This window comes from Chlamydotis macqueenii, unplaced genomic scaffold, assembly GCF_036417535.1.
Source record: "Chlamydotis macqueenii isolate bChlMac1 unplaced genomic scaffold, bChlMac1.mat HAP1_SCAFFOLD_238, whole genome shotgun sequence".
Taxonomy (NCBI): Eukaryota; Metazoa; Chordata; class Aves; order Otidiformes; family Otididae; genus Chlamydotis; species Chlamydotis macqueenii.
In genome coordinates, this window is record NW_028239107.1 from 969,941 (window position 1) to 983,892 (window position 13,952).

The 13,952-nt window shown below is 48.2% G+C and overlaps 1 long non-coding RNA gene across 1 annotated transcript; it reads right to left on the reverse strand.

Annotated features, from left to right (window-relative positions):
• Positions 1-955: 955 nt before the first annotated feature.
• On the reverse strand, positions 956-8,975 carry LOC147596056 (uncharacterized). Its single transcript, XR_015261644.1, has 2 exons — positions 8,852-8,975; positions 956-1,168 (listed from the first exon to the last, which is right to left on the reverse strand). It is a non-coding gene; the product is annotated as an uncharacterized LOC147596056 (long non-coding RNA).
• Positions 8,976-13,952: the final 4,977 nt, after the last annotated feature.

Sequence of the window (13,952 nt, forward strand, 5' to 3'; positions counted from 1 at the left end):
TAACATAACCTTGCCACGTAACCCCAATACAACAGTGATCAGCCCCAGGACAGAGACATGGGCTTGAGAAATAGGGCAAGGGAGCCACAGGGAGGGGCCCAGATGGAAAAACAATATCAATGGACTTCAGGCCATACAGGAGGGAGCACATGCTCCACATAAGCCCGAGAGCAATGCGGCGGCGTGGCAGCAAAAACTAAACCTACCTGCACGCACTGGCAAACACAGGATGGGTGCTCGGCCCTGGGTGCGGAAAGACTACACCTCCCAGGATGCTCCGCGGAGACATCATGGCGGAGCAGACGCCTCGTGCCTCAGGACTTCAGCTCCCGGCATGCTCTGCGAAGCCATAACGGCCAACCGCAAGCCCTGTACCCCAGGACTACAGTTCCCAGCATGCCGCACAAAGCAGCCGTTCCTGTGGGGCACACCGTTACCCCTGCGCCGAGCGCCACTGCAGAGCCTCGCAACCCCCAGCGCGGACGCTGGCAGCCCCCACCGCTGACTGCAGCACGCCGCAGCACGGCCGCGCCCCCGCCACTTCCTGTACCCGCACACAGACCGCGCCAGCCCGGCCGCTGCGCTCCTCGGGGCTTTTTCCGAGACCCGCCGGTCCATCGCCCGGCCCCGCTCACCTTCTCCATCGCTGCAGGCGCAGCCGCAGCCCGGCGGCGCTCGGGACCGCTCCACGCCCCCCGTGGCTCGCACTGGCCCCTCCACGGCCACCCGGGGCAGGGCAGGGCAGCACCAGCCCCTCCAGCAGCACCCACCCCTTTACAGGGAGGGGCCGCCTCCATCACCCTCACTGCCCGCACCTGGGGCTCCTCCAGCCCCAGCCCACAGCTGGAGCCCGGCAGGAACTGGGGGCCATCGCCTGACCCCCACACTGCATCACCTCCTCCCCTGGGCTCCTCACCTCCCATGGCCCCGGGCAAAGGGAGCAGAAACGCAGCCATGAAGTCAAAGGAGACAGCGAGTGTTTATTCAGTCACGCACATAAGTCCGAGCAGCGAGTCTGCTCTGGAGCTTGCAGCCTCCGATCCCCTCTCCGTGTCACTGGAACGACTGCCAAGTCATTCCAGGAGCCACGCTCGTTGGTTCGGCAGGGAACGTACGGTGGGTTGGCTGCGTCCTGGAGCGCCGGGCTGCTGGGCAGACTTGGAGGCTGCTAAAAACAAAGAGCAGGGCACGGAACACCACAAGAGAAGAGAAGAGAGGCAGCTTGCAAGACAGAGGGGCGTAGCGAGAAAGCACGAGGCAGGAAACAGGATAGCGAGAGAAGGATGAGGACAGAGAAGGACAGGGAGCCTGACAGAGGTGGGCAAAGAAGCAGTGGAGAGAGGAAGAGAGGCAGCAGAAAGAGGGAGAGGGAGCGGGACAGAGACCAGCAAAGAAGGATGGGGAGCAGGATGGAGATGCAGGAAAAACCTGAGCTGGGCAGTACGACAGGGAGGTAAAGACAACTAGGTGCAGGAAGCCAGACCGAGAGAGATGGAGAAAGCTAAAGCCATAACAAGAACAGGGCAGAGAGGGAGGAATGAAACAACAGTGAAACAACAGGGACAGGACGCCAGGACATCAAAGGTTGGACAGAAGAGGTGACAGCAAGGGGACAACACAAAACAAATCATACAGCTGCATGCTTAGAGGGCAGAGAGGGAAGAATTAAGAAATAGGGTCAAGGAGCCTGAAAAAAAGAGAGAGCTGGGAAAAAAAAACAAACAGTGTAGCAATGCATACAGAAAGAACAGGGGCAGAATGGAAAATCAGGTGCATCGGGGAGCCAGAGACGGCAAGCTGGATAAAGGAGAAAAGCGACACGCTAGAGGGCACAGAGGGAGGAAATGGAAAACCAGAGACTGGGAGCTGGACAGAGAGAGAGGCAGAAATTAAATGGGCAAGTGCGACAGGCCACAGGGCAGAGAGGGAGCAATGGATAAATACGGTCAGAGGACCAGGCAGAACACAATGTGAAATAATAGGAACACGACTGGCATACAGGGAAGAGGGAAGAATTAAAAAACGGGGACTGAGAAGCTAGACAGAATGACATGGAGAAACAAAAAAATAACAGTGACGGCTTACCAGACAGATAGGGAGCCGCAGGCAGAGAGAGATGGAGGGGAAACAATCAAATAGCGTGCAGCTGCAAGACAGAGAATGTAGAATTTAAACTGAGCATTACAAGCAGGTGGGCTAGCTTTGTGGGTTTAGCCCACAGTACCCATCGCTGTGCAGAAATTACAGAAGTAAATACCTCTGCTCCGTGCGTAAGCCTGGCGTACTGCGCACTGGGTAAACAAACCCAGATTTGGGACAGCAAGAGGGATAGGGAGCAGGACAGAATGGGAAAGGAAAAAATGCTGGGAGGCTGAACAAAGGCAAAGAGAAACAAAGACAGAAAGCAGGGCACGGGAACGGAAGCAAAACAAAATAGCGATGGCCTGCAGGACCGAGACGGAGAAATTAAAAAACAACCACGGGGAGCAGCACAGAATGACAGAGAGAGAATAAAAGGACGGAGAGCAGGACAGCTCTGGAGGAAAAATCAACTGTGATAGGCAGTGGGAGAGAGATACCAGAAAAGGAAAAAAACAGTGAGGGAAAGAGAAAGGAAAGAAGAGACACCCAGCTGAACAGGGGAATACAGTTAGAAAAGACAGGAGAGCAAACGGGACACAGAGAGAAAAACAGAAAATAAAGTAGGAGGAAGCAGGGCAACAGGACAAAACCAGGAAAAAATAGGAGTGAGATCTGGACAAAACAGGGAAAAAAAAAAAACTGACCAAGGAAAAGAGACAGAAAGAGGGACAGGGAGATGGCAGAGAAAAGAAACAGCAGCAGCAGGATGGAGACGGGAAAAAACCATCAACCTTAGATTGTCAGGAGGACAGAGAAGAACATGAATACAAGCAATGGCCTGCAGGACCGAGACGGAGAAATTAGAAAACAACCATGGGGAGCAGCACAGAATGACAGAGAGTGAATAAAAGGACAGAGAGCAGGACAGCTCTGGAGGAAAAATCAACTGTGATAGGCAGTGGGAGAGAGATACCAGAAAAGGAAAAAAACAGTGAGGGAAAGAGAAAGGAAAGAAGAGACACCCAGCTGTACAGGGGAGCACAGTTAGAAAAGACAGGAGAGCAAACGGGACAGAGAAAGAAACAAACAGACAATAAAGTGGAAGGAAGCAGAGGAAAAGGACAAAAAGAGGAAAATAAATAGGAATAGGAGTGAGATTGGGACAAAATGGCGGGGGGGGAAACACTGACCAAGGAAAAGAGACAGAAAGAGGGACAAGGGAGAAGGCAGAGAAAAAAAATGGCAGCAGCCAGACGGAGATGGGGGTGGGAAAAAAACCTTGGATAGACAGCCGGACAGAGAAGAACATGAATATGAGCAAGGATCGGGACCTCATTGCACTCTATAGCTTCCTGAAGGCAGGTTGTGATGAACAGGGGTTTGGCCTCTTCTTCCAGGCAACAAGCAGGACCCGAGGAAATGGCCACAAGTTGTACCAGAGGAGGTTTAGATTGGACTTGAGGAAAAACTTTTTCTCTCAAAGAGTGGTAAGGCACTGGAACGGCCTGCCCAGGGAGGTGGTGGAGTCTCCGTCCCTGGCAGTGTTCAAGAGGCGGCTTGATGAGAAGCTACAGGATATGGTTTAGTAGCTGTGGCAGCAATGGTAGTGGGAAGACGGTTGGACTAGATGATCTTATAGGTCCCATCCAACCATGTGATTCTATGATTCTATGATTCTATGAAAGGGATATAGCAAGAAACGACAAGACAGGGAGCAAGACAGACAGAACAAAAAAGCATTGAAAGAGAGAGAGCATGCACTTGTGAGAGCCACAGGGGTTGGAGAGATAAAGATAGATCTCAAAAGAGCTACAAAGGCACATCAACTTAATAAAAAGGGCCAGGGAACAGCATGAAGGCCCAGAGACAGCAAGAGATGAACAGGACGGAGTGAGAGGCAGAATGGAAGAAAAACAGCAACACCAAGCAAGACAAAGGGATAAAGCAAGAAAGGGAAGGGAGGAGAGAGACAGGAAGGCAGGGACTCAGAGCAGCACGTACAGGCACAGGGAGGAAACAAATGCCAGAAAACAGACCAGAGAAACTGCAAAGAAAAAAAGAGAAGGATGCAGAATGGCACAAAGGGAAATAAAAGGAAAAAACAGCGATGGGCTGCAGGACAAAGCCAGAGGGTGGAAAAAAGGAAGAGGAGAGGGGAGAACAAGAGCCCAGATAGAAAAAGAAAGGGTGCTGTACAAGAAGAGAGAGAAGGGGAAAGAGAAAGACTGAGAAAACAAAAAAAAAAATAGAACAAGAAGAGAGATACAGGGAAGCCAAGAAAATCACAGCAGCGTGAGAAAGAAAAAGGGAAAGAGAGGCAGCTGGGGGAGGGCCAAGGAGGCCCTGGGATGGAGAGGAGGGGAGAAGGGGCCCCGAGGGCCCGGGACTCACCGCAGCTCTCGGCGCTCCAGGGAGAGTTTGCCAGTTCAGACCCTTCTTTCTCTGCTCTTCCGTTCCTCTTCTGTCACTCCAGTTGCTTGACTGTCCCCAACCTAAGAAAAGAGGAGGATGCGTTACAGCTCTTAGGAGACAAAGCTCCCTAGAAACGCAGCCTCGCTCACCCAGTACTTGACCGTGCCCCCTTTTTAAATTATGTGTACAGACCCTGCGGCGCTCTTTGGCGATCTAGCCTGCTGCGGCCTTCAAAACGGGATCTTCCTCACCCAGAGAGGCAGGCTGTCTCTTGCACGCAGCACAGGCAGCTGCCGGTCAGACGGCCTTCAGTTACGTCTTCCGGAATACCGATCCACAGTGACAGGTGGCTGCCTTCGTCCGACCGGACTGCGCACCAGCTTGCGGCTTTGCCACCCCCTTGCCCTTGAGAGAGTGGCTACCTGGAGCGGCTCCACAACCACCGCTGCCCAAAACAGCGGAGGAAAAGGCACTAAAAAGCAATGACAAAGAACAAAGACAAACTGTCAAGACACTAGGAATGACATCGACAGCCTAAAGCATCAGCCAGGCAGGGCTTGCAGCTGACCTTGTGCCGCGGTTTAACCCCAGCCAGCAACTGTGCTCGCTCACTGCCCCCGACCCTGTGGGATGGGGAGAGACTCAGAAAGGTCAACGTGACAACTCTTGGGTCTTGAGATAAAAACAGTTTAATATTAAGGAAAAAAACAACCAACACTGGTAAGGAAAAGCGGAACAAAAAAAAAAATACAGCAAAAGAAAACCCGAGACATGCAACTGATACAAATGAACACACTTGTAAGAAACAATCTCCATAAAAGTTGGGGGTGGGGGGCACTGGGTAAGTTGGGGAACACAGGCAGCAACCCGAGGATCCTGAGGCAGAGGGGTCATGGGGAGGCAGCGCCAAAAAGGGGGGCGTCGAACAGGGACACAAAACAAGAGTGCAGGGCACGCAACGGGCAAAACACAGGGGAAAAAAAACTCACAAGGGAGGAAAACCTCACACGGTGGGGGGGTGTTTTAGTGAAAAGCATTTGCAAGTGATACAGGGAATTAACGGTCTGCTAAATATTGCTTGATTTAGAAGACTGACTGTCTGCATACTGCTTGATTTAGGAGACTAACTGTCTGCTAGACAATGCCTAACAATCCTCTTTGCCTTGAAACTCACTTAAGCTTATCAGGGACTGGTACTTGTCAAGAAACTGGTATTCAGTCAAGGACTAATATGTCAAGCAAAGGACACGATAACAGGAGTCGTTCAGAAACTGCTGAAATCCCCAAGTGAAAGGAGAGCATGGGTGAATGACTGAAGTTCATCTAGAGGAAGATCAGACCCCTGAAGAAGTAAACGACCACCAGAGACAGATCTGAAATGCTAACGCAAGTGGTTTTTTAATAACCCCGCCTCGCTTATGCACATGTATGTCTGTATTGTGCAATCCTAGGAATGTGTGTACCTGCACCGGATACATTTTTGGTAAAATGTGCTGTCAGTGTGCATGCTTTTGGAGAAGCAATCCCCCACGCACCCGGTGCCAAATAAACATGCCTGCTTTATAACTCTCTCCGAGTTGTAGAGTTTGATCCACGCGTCAGGAGAGCTGAGAAACACAGAGCGGGACAGTGGGGACGGATACGAGGGAGAGACGGACACGCAAGGACAAGGGGTACGTGCGGGAAGAAAGGTGCGTAAGGATGACCTATAGCAGGGAGTCCACGCAGGACAATCCACAGCACGTAACTCACCCGGCATAACCTGCACGAGATGACCCACACCGGCCAATGGACCCACACTGCGTAATCCCCAGCGAGAACCCCTCCGTCTCCCACTGGGTCACACCAACTATCCCCAAATTGAGTGGCTTTTTATTTTTTCCTTGTCCAGAATATTTTTTTTCCCATGGCCAGACTATGCTCCAGACCACACCTCATTTGATTTTTCCTGTGTCTGAATATTTAGTTAAAAGACTACAGAAGGAAAATCACCACATTCTTAACATTCACTCTAAAATCCATGCGGCAAGTCCCTTAGGAAAAATGCAGTCACGCATCGCAGACGTACCTTGTACTTGCAGACCGCTGCGGCTCCTTTCCATCCATCTCGTACTTTCACGGCCAAGGAAAGGGCGACCACGGTGAAACGCTGGCAGCAGACATTCAGCAGAGAGAGGGAAAAACCCCTTAGTTTGAAGCTAGGCAGGAATCTAACTCTTCCTTTTGGGGCGAGGTTTCTCAGGACTAAAACCACGTGAAGGACAGAGTATCTTGCAGCACCTTTGGTACAGCTGCTGATACTGGCCTTTAAAGCTTTTGCATTTTTCAGACACCCGGGCCTTTTTTTGACTCATTGGCAGCTTTAGTTTCACTCGAACCGCTGTCCTACATACAGGCAGGGGACAGACACAGATGCCTACATACATTTTCTCAACCCTAAGTACAGCCGAGATCTCCTCACCCTCTATGTGCCAAGTTGAATATTTGTTTGTTAAGGAGCACAGCAACACTTCTGTCCTCGTGAACTGCCTCCGAGCAGAGGAGGGCTCTGGGATTTCCTGGACGCCAGTGCTCCCGCTTTCACTGTCAACTCCGCAGGGGCACCCACCGGAAAAAAGGCCTCAAAATAACGGACGTCAGACGATTGCTGCCACACCAAAAGTGCCAGCACTGAAAGCTCGTGCTGCTCCTCGCCGGCCCTTGCCAGCGCCTCTACAGGCCCACAAACATTATCCAGCCTAGAGACTGCATAAAAGGCAGACCGCCCCAGGCTGCAACACTCTTGCCCAGCGTACACTGACCAGTAACGTCTCCCCCTTCACCTTCCCGAGAGAGACTGTTCCCAGGGAGCCCTCTTCCTCCCATCAATTTACTACACCCTCCCTGCAGTTTTCAGCCTTGTTCCCTCCTCGGCTGTGGTCCCTCAACTTAGCTCTCAAATGGCCAGAAATCAGATTCCATCCTCAAAAGAACAACCCCATGCTAACTAAGATGGCGCTTCCTCGCCCAGCTCCTCATCACCATCTGCAAAAAAAAAAAACCCAAAAATAAAACCTACCAAACAGCACCGCCCTTCAACATCACACCACTTACCACCAATCTCTTCTATGGCACTCTCCTCCTCAAAAGCGCCGCAGTGCTCTGCTCACCGGCTCCACTCATTGCCAAGAAGTCCGACGCCGCAACTGCCGCTCGTGGTGCTTCAGATGCTGAGAGACGCAAAGCTCAACTTACTTTTTCTGGGGTGTAGGTAGAAAAAAAATAGGTGTCATACCAAGCTAACTAGAAAAGTATGTCATTACATGCAATGACAACATTATCAAAAACCACCTGCTTTAGCTTCCTACAAGAAAACAAATGCTCCAGGCTTCATTTCTAGCAAGACCATGCATGCTATCTAACTTCTACCACAGCTACGTTCTGGACAGGGCTGAATGACAAATGTAGCAGAACGTGGTGGCTCGCACACGTGGCCGACAGAGGCACGGAGCTCCTGGCACTGCGTCCTGGTGTCTGCTCTGTCAGGGAGGGCTCAGATGGACCAGCCACTCCTTGCTGGAGGCACCTGCCTGTGATTCACTCCTCAGTCCCCTCCAGCAGCCATGCCCAGGCGGCCCCCTTTACAGCTGGAGGCCCCTCATACAGCAGGGCCAGGGCCAGGGCCAGGCCCACCCTCAGCCTCACTGGACCCATGTGGGGCTGCCCCACCTCCAGCCCCAGCTGGAGCCCATCAGGAGCAGGGGCCCTTGCCAAAGCCCCACAGCACATCACCCCCTTCCCTGTGCCTGTCCTCAGCCATCAGCTCTGCACCCAGGGGCTGCAAACACATCCAGGGGCACAGAGGACGTCACAGACAGTGAGATACAGAACAGAAAAAAAAAAACAGTGACAGTACGCAAGACAAAGAGATAGAGAAAGAAAGATAAGAAAAGAAAGAGAGAGATAGAAAGGCAGAGGCACAGGGCAGGCATGCAGAGGCGCAAAGAAAAGCAGGCCAGAAAACAGGCTGGAGAAATTAGTTGGGGGGAGAAGACGGATGCAGATCAGGACAAAGAGATGGAAAAGGCAAAAACAGCAATGGGCCGCAGGACAGAGACAGAGGACAAACAAAGGAAGGAAAGGGAGCAGAACAAAAGTGCAGGGATACAAAACAAAAGGAAGCGGTAGAACAAGAGATTTAAAGGGAGAGAGAAAGGGGGAAGAGCATACAAGAACAGACAGAAGAGGAGAGGTAGAAGGAAACAATAACAACAACAACAAATCACAGCAGCTTGGGAAAGGTAGGGGTCACGGGAGCGGCAGGGAAGGACAGGGACGCACAAGAGAGGAGGCAGAGCCCCAGGGGCCGGGGACTCACCACAGCTCTCACTCCCGGCACTGCTGGGAGAATCTGACAGGTCAGATGCTGCTTTCTGCTTCTCTCCTCTTCTGTAACTCCGACCACTTGGCTGTCCTCCACCTAAGAGAATACGTGGGTGTCTTACAGCTCTTAGACAAAAAGCTTCCTAGACACGTAGCCACCCACCCACGCTCGCTCGCTCGCTCGCGCGCTATGTGGCCGTACCGTGCTTCAGGTTCCACGTACAGACTGTGCAGTGCGCACTGGCGGTCTGGCCTGCTGAAGAGTACAAAGAGGGATCCTTCCTCACCCGGAGAGGCAGGCTAGGCTCTCTCTGGCCTGCAGCGGGAGGCAGCTGCTGGCTGGCTGGCCTTTGGTTTCTTCTTCTTCTTTACCTTTCTGTGGCCTCTCCAGCTTCAGCTGCAGCAGCTCCTCTCCACAGGCAGTAAGCGCTCTGTTACATGACATAAATGTTGAAAATTAAATATCAGTATGAGGTGATTCTTGCTAACTGTAGAACTGTAGTCACATAGGTTAAGTTTTATACGAAATCTATTTGTCCTTAGAGGGAGTGGGACCCTAGAGATATTATAATACGCATTTGTTAGAAGCTAGCCTAGCATATCTTTAATACAACGGTAAGTCCCAAACACCACCTGCAGAAATAGGCCCTGAGCCATCACTTTGGAGCCAGGAAAATCAAGCAGCACCGCGACCTGTTCTCAAGACCAGATATGGAGATTTCAAGGAGGAGTTTGACCAGCGAATTTGAGGAGGGGGCGTTTTGACGACCACCAAGACCTCCAAAAGACCCTCGACTCAAAAGACTGGGCATGCGCGAGTGGGTAGGGAAATGATGTAATGGTTTCTCAGAAAATTTATGTTTATGCATATTATTTCTTGGAATTTAATGAATATGTATAATTAATGTGTATTTAACCCGTGTTGTTGATCAAATGGGTGCGCACGCTAGGTGGAGCGATCCCCCGCGCGCCCAGCGCTGCAATAAAGAAGTGCCTGCTTCTTAACTTCTCATTGCTGTTAAGGAGTTTTATTCCGGATTTCGGTAACAGTTTTGGCGACCCAGATGGGACCTTGCGAGTGAGACTGAACGAGATCGAGTGTTGATCGAACTCCAGCCGGCACCGAGGTATTCTCGTGGAGACCCATCGCTCTCGACTCACAAAGCTCCTCGCAACGTTCCCTGGAGAAAAGGGTAAGGCACTTCTTCTTTGAAATCTGTCTGGTCTGGATAGCCTGCCCGTAAGGCGCGGCGAAAGCTTCGCAGGGTTGGGGCTTAGAGGGTACCCGTTTGGTTTGGAAGCCTAGGCGTCTGCCCGTAAGTCATAAGCGAAAGCTATTGCTGGGTTGGATATTTGTGTATTTGGGACAATTGTCATTTGCATTTGTTTGGTTTTTGTATTTGGGACAATTGTCATTTGCATTTATCTGGTATTTGGCATTTAATCTAAATTGTTTAAGAGTAAGAGTATGGGGAGTATTGGTAAGATTTGTACATAGCTTGGAAAGGGGCCCCAGGGTGTTTTAGAAGTGATTTACAAGCTGGTAATTGTTGCTTCAGTGCGTTTTTGTTTTGTTTTGTTTTGTTTTGTTTTTAAGTCTGTATGCATGTGTTGCAGTGTAGGGACTTGAATGATATACAGTATTGCATTTGGGGTTTTAAACTTTTCTTGGTGACGGGATTGACTTTGTTTGTAGAACAGTGTTATTGTCTTTTTGGTACCAAAAACTCCTTTGTAAAATATGGGAAAACACATATCTTCTATGTCTACCTCAATGGTAGGGGAAATATTAATGAAGTCTCCACTGGGATGTGTTCTTAAACATTGGGAGGATATAAGGGGAGACCCAGTAACTAGAAAAAAAAAAATTGATCCAATATTTTACAGTTGATGTTATCTTGTAGAAGGGAAGGAAAGTGAGATGTGGTCCCCGATGTTGATTTGTTCTTTACTTTGGGAAATCATCCCAAGTGGCAGAAAGATTGCAGATACGTCCCCAAGGATCCGATGGTTTTGGCATAAAAAAAAAAAAAAAAAAAAAAAAAAAAAAGGAAAAAGGTTGAAAAGATCCTGGCTTGTAGTATAGAAAGTGATGTTTAAAATGTGGAACTGAAGAGGAAAACATAGAATTCATGTGTTAAATTTCTGTATTATCTTTATGTGTGGTCTGGAAGTGTTGATGCAGGTTTAACAAATGAAACAGTAGAAAAAGGGGCCAGAACACCGAACCCCTGGTGGGAGCTGTAGAGTGGGACAGTTGAATTATGAGGGTTTCAGTCCTATTGCAGGGAGAACTGGAAGCTGACAAGGCCAGATAGAACAAGGAGCGGCTCAAGCCTTGCCCCCCCTACCACTTCGACAAGCAGTAGGGGAACAAACCGGGGATGAGGTCGGGGTGTGGTAGAGGAATGGATAAAATAACTGCAATAGGAGAGAGATTGGGAATATCAGTGTGCAAAGTGTGAAGCATGGTGGCACTGGAAAAATGCGTGTCCTTATTCTGAAAAAGAAACAAAAAACTGGCAGCACAGCAGATGCCTTTGTCAGAGGTGCAAAGAGGACTGGGGGAGAATTCCGCAGCAGAACCCCTGGTTACAATCCAGCTGGGGACCCAAACCATGGATTTTCTATTTTGATACTGGAGCTATTCATTTTAAGTACTGGTAGAAGAAAATTGAGTAAAAAGCATGTAGACAAAATTGGTGCCACAGGGAAAGCTGAAAATAATTTTTTCATTCAATCCTTAACTTTAAGGTGGGTAAAAATGGGGAACTGGCCAATTTTTATATATACCAGAGTGTCCTGTTGCCTTATTGGGGAGAGATTTATTGAGCAAATTGAAAGCACAAATTAATTTTTAAAACTGTGACATTCAATTAAATATACCCTAATCAAAAGCCAGAGAGGCAAGAATTTTTATGTTGCAGACAACTTCAGAGCCATATGAAATCCCTCAAGAAGTGGACAATGCAGTAACCCTTTGGTGTGGGCTGGCGAAGTTCCCGGACATTCAAAAGCAGCAGAACCGGTAAAGATTTTTCTAAAGGAGAGCACCAAACCGGTAAGACAAAAACAGTACCCTTTAAAATTAGAAGCTAGAAGAGGCCTTGAGAAAATGATTGAAAATTTTTTAAAAAAATATCGACTATTAGTCGAATGTGAATCAGAATTCAATACTCCCATTTTACCTGTGAAAAAGCCAGAAAGTGAGGAATATAGGTTAGTACAAGATTTTAATAGCAATAAATTTAATAGTTCAAGATATTCACCCCTTAGTGGCAAACCTGTATCCTTGTTGACAGCTTTAAAAGAAAATCACAAGTGGTTCACTGTATTGAACTTATAGGATGCCTTTTTCTGTATTCTTCTTGACAAAAATAGTCAGGCATATTTTGCCTTTGAACTGCAAAATCCCACAACTAGGCAGAAGACTCAGCTCACCTGGGCAGTGCTACCTCAAGGATTTAAAAATAGCCCAATGATCTTTGGAAATCAATTGGCTAAGGAATTAGAAACATGCAAAATAATTTATCCTGAAAGACTGGTGTTGCAATATGTAGATGATATTTTAATAGCCACAGAAACCAGAGAAGAATATTTCAACTTGACTACTAACCTGCTAAATTTCTTGGGCCAAAGTGATAACAGATTTTCCAAGAAGAAAGCACAGATTGGAAAAGAGACTGTCATGTATTTGGGATTTGAAATCACACAGGGACAAAGACAACTGGGAAATGAGAGAAAAGAGGCAATTTGCCAAATGCCGGAGCCAAAAGGAGCTAAGGAGCTGCAAACATTTCTGGGAATGGCTGGCTGGTGTCACCTGTGGATTAAAGGAATTGAAGGAGGGACCCCTTGTGTGAGAACCTGAAGCTCGAAAGGCATTCCAGAATGTAAAGGTAGCTCTGATGTTCACTCCTGCTCTAGGGTTGCCCGATTTAACCAAACCCTTTGAACTGTTTGTTCATGAAAGACAACATTTGGCCCTCAGAAGAATCCTTTCTCAGAAAAATGGAGAATGAAGAAGACCGGTTGGTTATTTCTCCAAACAATTGGACAATGTTAGCTAAGGATGACCAGGTTGTCTATGGGCTGTAGCAGCAACTGTCCTCCTGACTTAAGAAGCTTGTAAGCTGACAACGGGACACCCAAGAACAGCTTATGTACCGCATATGGTACTTTCTGTTCTGGAACAGAAAGGAGGACACTGGTTATCCCCAAGCAGGATGCTCAAACATCACATTGTCCTGTTGGAACAAGATTATGTCAAATCAAAAACAACTACAACAATAAATCCTGCCATCTTTTTAAGTTCAATAGAAGAAGAAGTTCTAAGTCATGACTGTCTACAGACCATCAAACAAGTTTATTCCAGCAGAAGTAACAGAAGAGTGAACATACCTGACCCAGAATTCGAGATATGTACTGATGGAAGCAGCCTCGTGAGAAATGGAAGAAGATTGGCTGGATATGCAATAACAATAACAAACTCTGTTATTGATGCAAAGCCGCTCTCAGTGAACACCTCAGCACAAAAGGCGGAATTGATAACTAGCCCTCATAAAAGCCCTAAAATGGACAGAACATAAAAAGTGAATATATGGACTGATTTAAAGTATGCTTTTGGAGTAGTACATGCCCATGGAGCCACATGGAAAGAAAGAGGAATGCTGACAGCACAAGGAACATCCATGAAACACCAAGAAGAAATTCTGCAATTGCTCCAAGTGGTGCAGAAACCCAAAGAAGCTGCAGTAATGCACTGCAAAGCCCACCAATTTGGGAATTTCCCAGTGAATATTGGAAATAAATTAGTCAATAAAAAGGCAAAGAAGAGAGCAGAAAAAGGCATCATGACAATAATACTAGTTAAAGAAGTGAAATTTGAACAACAAACCCCAAATTACAGTAAGGTTGATTTGGAATTAGCTAAATCAATTCAAATAAATATGAAAAATGATCATTAGTCCTAAAAATCAAGTTGTGGTCTCACCACAATCAAAGCTAAAAGCATAGAAAAATTCATTGGGAAACAGAGGCAATGATCAGTGATTTAAGAAGACAGGTGATTAGTGTTAGGATGATAAAGCTAATAA